The sequence below is a fragment of the Aquarana catesbeiana genome, linkage group LG03, assembly GCF_042186555.1.
Source record: "Aquarana catesbeiana isolate 2022-GZ linkage group LG03, ASM4218655v1, whole genome shotgun sequence".
NCBI lineage: Eukaryota > Metazoa > Chordata > Amphibia > Anura > Ranidae > Aquarana > Aquarana catesbeiana.
The window spans coordinates 497,736,299-497,741,851 of NC_133326.1; the positions used below are offsets into that span (position 1 = coordinate 497,736,299).

At 46.5% G+C, this 5,553-nt stretch overlaps 1 non-coding gene across 1 annotated transcript; it reads right to left on the reverse strand.

The window, feature by feature from the left end:
- Nucleotides 1–1,232: 1,232 nt before the first annotated feature.
- Nucleotides 1,233–1,304, reverse strand: TRNAR-UCU (transfer RNA arginine (anticodon UCU)). The gene has a single exon. It is a non-coding gene; the product is annotated as a tRNA-Arg (tRNA).
- Nucleotides 1,305–5,553: the final 4,249 nt, after the last annotated feature.

A 5,553-nucleotide genomic window follows, 5' to 3' on the forward strand; every position in this document is an offset into this window, starting at 1 on the left:
GTCCAAGCAACTGTGCAGTAAAATTTCTCTATGGGAGGACCGAGCAACTGTGCAGCACAATACGTCTGTATGGGAGTGCCGAGCAACTGTGCAGGCCAATATCTATGGGAGTGCCGAGCAGCTGTGCAGCCCAATATCATCTGTATGGGTGTGCCGAGCAACTGTGCAGCACAATACTTCTGTATGGGAGTGCTGAGCAACTGTGCATCACAATATCTCTGTATGGGAGTGCCGATCAACTGTGCAGCCGAATATCTCTGTATGGGAGTGTCGAGCAACTGTGCAGCCCAATATCTCTGTATGGGAGTGCTGAGCAACTGTGCAGCCCAATATTTCCTAATGGGAGTGCTGAGCAACTGTGCAATAAAATATCTCTGTATGGGAGTGCCGAGCAACTGTACAGCCCAATATCTCTGTATGGGGGTTCCGAGCAACTGTGCAGCCCAACATCTCTGTATGGGAGTGCTGAGCAACCGTGTCTCAAAATATCTCTTGGGAGTGCCGAGCAACTGTGCAGCACAATATATCTGTATGGGAGTGCCAAACAACTGTGTCTCAAAATATCTCTTATGGGAGTGCCAAGCAACTGTGCAGCACAATATCTCTGTATGGGAGTGTCTTTGTATGTATGGATTTCATAGGTTGTTACCGACACGTGGGGAACATTTCATGTCAATAGGCCCCTATGGTAGATTCACAGTGATCTCCGACCAGGACATAGCCAGGAAGGGATCACATGGACCCTATGGTAGGTTCATAGTGATCTCCGACCAGGACATAGCCAGGAAGGGATCACATGGACCCTCTGGTAGGTTCATAGTGATCTCCGACCAGGACATAGCCAGGAAGGGATCACATGGACCCTATGGTAGGTTCTTAGTGATCTCCAACCAGGACATACACAGGAAGGGATCACATGGACCCTATGGTAGGTTCTTAGTGATCTCCAACCAGGACATACACAGGAAGGGATCACATGGACCCTATGGTAGGTTCATAGTGATCTCTGACCAGGACATAGACAGGAAGGGATCACATGGCCCCTATTGTAGGTTCATAGTGATCTCCGACCAGAACATAGACAGGAAGGGATCACATGGCCTCTATGGTTACAGCATTTGTTCATACCTGGCTAAATCTTTTCTTACTACTGTAGAGATGACATTGTATATACAGACATGATGGGACGGGTGGGTTGACACTTACTAGGTGGGGCAGCCATCTTGTAAGATTGCATTGGCCGGGAATCGAACCTGGGTCAGCTGCTTAGAAAGCAGCTATGCTCACCACTGCACCACCAACGCGAGGTAGCATGTCTTTGTAGTGTGGAAGGAAAATGGAGTAATCAGAGGAAACCCACGCAAACACAGGGAGAACATGCAAACTCCATGCAGATAGTATCCTGGTCAGGATTTGAACCATGCACCCCATTGCTGCAAGGCTAACCACTAAGCCTCTGTGTTTCCCATATGTGGCCTCTGTTCTCTAAGGCCCGCCCCCCGCTGAGCAGAGTAAATCAGTGATGTTCACTCAAGGAGCACTGAATGGAGCCATTTAACCTACCAGCATGTCTTTGGGCTGTAGGAGCAAAACCACACAAGCACAGGGAGAACATGCAGACTCCATGCAGATAGTGTCCTGGTCAGAATATGAACCAAACACCCCAGTGCTGCAAAGCAGAAGTGCTAGCTACTAAGCCTCTTTGCTGCCCGATCTTAAAGCAGAACTTTACCTATAAAGAGAAGTTCCACTTTTCCTCCTCTTCCTCCTTTGGCTTTAATTTTCCTAAAGGACCTGGAGATACAGGTCCATATTGTAGAGTTATGAATCTTTCATATTCTGTCTTGTAGGGGGAGTTTGTATGAACTGTTCTCATTCCACCAACCCTACAGATGAACTGTCCATGCCTCCCCCATGTTCATGAAATTCATCCTCTTCAATATTCTGTCCTGTAGGGGGAGACTCTATGAACGATTCTCATTCCACCCACTCTACCCACGAGCGTCCATATTTCCCCTTCATTTTCCTTGGGTTACGATATTCTTAAGTGACCTATAGATGCAGATCCTTTTTGTAGAGTGACCTGGAGCTACAGAGTCCTTCAGCCTTTGTAGGCCTCAGTGGTCACTACGCCAATATTGGTGATGTCCTTCATGTGGAATGGGACAAATACGTGTCCTCTGGTCTGTATAGTGTCTCTACTCCATGGATAAGCTCTGTCTTATGTAAGAGGACATGAGCTAGCCATGGGTTTGACATGAAATGTAGACAGGACAACTCAGTTGAATGTGGAAGCCTGGCTCTTCATAGATGGTAGAGAGTCCATTCCCAGTATGGTGGATTGGGCAACAATGATGCCCTGATTAGGGATGAGCTTCGAGTTTGAGTCGAATTCATGTTCGACTCGAACATCGGCTGTTTGCCAGTTCGCCGAACAGCGAACAATTTGGGGTGTTCGCGGCAAATTCGAAAGCCGCGGAACACCCTTTAAAAGTCTATGGGAGAAATCAAAAGTGCTAATTTTAAAGGCTTATATGCATGGTACTGTCATAAAAAGTGTTTGGGGACCTGGGTCCTGCCACAGGGGACATGTATCAATGCAAAAAACGGACGTTTTTTCAGAAGCAGTGATTTTAATAATGCTTAAAGTCAAACAATAAAAATGTAATATTCCTTTAAATTTTGTACCTGGGGGGTGTCTATAGTATGCCTGTAAAGGGGCGCATGTTTCCCATGTTTAGAACAGTCTGACAGCAAAATGACATTTCAAAGGAAAAAAAGTCATTTAAAACTACTCGCGGCTATTAATGAATTGCTGGTCCGACAATACACATAAAAGTTCATTGATAAAAACTGCACAGGGGAACCCCGAACCAAAATTTAAAAAAAACTGGCGTGGGGGTCCCCCTAAATTCCATACCAGGCCCTTCAGGTCTGGTATGGATATTAAGGGGAACCCCGCGCCAAAATTAAAAAAAAATTTTAAAAAAATGACGTGGGGGTCCCCCTCAAAATTCATACCAGACCCTTCAAGTCTGGTATGGATTTTAAGGGGAACCCCGCGCCAAAATTAAAAAAAAAATTGGCATGGGGTCCCCCCAAAAATCCATACCAGACCCTTATCCGAACACACAACCTGGCAGGCCGCAGGAAAAGAGGGGGGACGAGAGAGCGCCCCCCCTCCTGAACCGTTCCAGGCCACATGCCCTCAACATTGGGAGGGTGCTTTGGGGTAGCCCACCAAAGCACCGTGTCCCCATGTTGATGAGGACAAGGGCCTCATCCCAACAACCCTTGGCCGGTGGTTGTGGGGGTCTGCGGGCGGGGGGCTTATCGGAATCTGGAAGCCCCCTTTAACAAGGGGACCCCCAGATCCCGGCCCCCCCTGTGTGAAATGGTAAGGGGTAACCTACCATTTCACAAAAAAACTGTCAAAAATGACAAGAGACAGCTTTTGACAATTCCTTTATTTATATGCTTCTTCTTTCTTCTATCTTCTTTCTTCTATCTTCCTTCGGTTTCTTCCTCCATCTTCTTCTTCCTCCGATCCTCTGCTTAAAATCCATACCAGACCTGTAGGGTCTGGTATGAATCTTGAGGGGGGACCCCTACGTCATTTTTTTTTTAAATTTTGGCGCGGGGTTCCCCTTAATATCCATACCAGACCTGAAGGGCCTGGTATGGAATTAAGGGGGATCCCCACGCCAGTTTTTTTTTTTTAATTTTGGTTCGGGGTTCCCCTGTGGGGAAATCCCATGCAGTTTTTATCAATGAACTTTTATGTGTATTGTCGGACCGGCAATTCATTAATAGCCGCGAGTAGTTTTAAATGACTTTTTTTCCTTTGAAATGTCATTTTGCTGTCAGACTGTTCTAAACACGGGAAACATGCGCCCCTTTACAGGCATACTATAGACAACCCCAGGTGGTACGAAATTTAAAGGAATATTACACTTTTATTGTTTGACTTTACAAAAAACAGAAAAAGAAGGAGGGCACACTAACCTAGTGCATTACCACTGATAAACTTTATTAAAGCATAAAAACAGCAAAAATTATACTCACAAACGAGCTATCGAAACCAGCTTTGAAAAGGGCGCAAATGCGCTGTTCTGTGGATCGACACACCAGGACCTATTGCCAAGAGGGTCAGACCGGTCATTTGCGCCCTTTTCAAAGCTGGTTTCGATAGCTCGTTTGTGAGTATAATTTTTGCTGTTTTTATGCTTTAATAAAGTTTATCAGTGGTAATGCACTAGGTTAGTGCACCCTCCTTCTTTTTCTGTTTTTTCTAGCTTGAATACCCATTGTTCAGAGGAGGGCTGCAAGACGCTAGGCAATACCTTGTTATAGGTGGTCGCACCACATGTTCAGTTCCTGGACACCTGAGCGCAGGAGAGATTTGTTTTGTGATTGTTTGACTTTAAGCATTAATAAAATCACTGCTCCCGAAAAAACAGACGTTTTTAAAACTTTTTTTTGCATTGATACATGTCCCCTGGGGCAGGACCCGGGTCCCCAAACCCTTTTTAGGACAATACCATGCAAATTAGCCTTTAAAATGAGCACTTTTGATTGCGAACGTTTGAGTCCCATAGACTTCAATGGGGTTCTAATGTTTGTGTGAAGTTTTGGTCTGTTCGCAAGTTCTGCTGCGAACCGAACCGGGGGGGGGGTGTTCGGCTCATCCCTAGCCCTGATAGTCCATCATCATTGTCTATGATTGTCTGTGGAGCTGCTACCAGCTCCACCTACCGTGCCCAGGTCTGCTGGCCGGTCTCCACTGTTTTACGGGTATTTGAATGGGGACCACTTGAATAGGGCACCAGCGCTACTTCTTTGACTCACATCTAAAAGGTATTTCCTCGTTTGCAGCCATATTGGGGTGACACCTACTTTATATCTGTTACATGTTTTCATTCACAGAGTAAAACTGAAAAAAAAATTAAAGCTTGCTGCTCACCTTCAAAGAGGGAAGCACTTGCGAACAATGAAAAAAAAAAACATGGCCCCACAAATCACAAATCTGATACCAGAACCCCAACCGAGCATGCAGCTTGGCAGACCAGGAAAGGAGGGATAAGCATGCACCCCTCTCCACTTCTGAGCCATACTGGACCACATGCCCTCAACATGGGGAGTGGTAAGGGGGACCCGCCTCCCCCATGACAAGCCACCTCCCCATGTCAAGGGCATGTGGCCTGGTATGGATGAGGAGAAGAGGGCGGTGCATGCTCACCCCCTTTCCTGGCCTGCCAGGATGCATGCTCAGGGAACACGTAACAAATATAAAGTAGGTGTAAAAAATGTGGCTGAAAATTGGAAATACCTTTTAGATGAGCTCAGTAGATGAAGCGTTGGTGCAGAGACCTGTCTTGATACAGTCGTACCTGGTCCCTGGGAGGGCTGATGGGAAGACCCTCCGGTACGCAGTGGCAGCCGCCAACAGTGTAGGGACCTGTGTTGGTACAGTCGTACCTCATCCCTGGGAGGGTATCTCAGACTTTTTGTTGAGTCTTTTTCTAGGAACAGCCAATTGTGTGGCTTATCCAA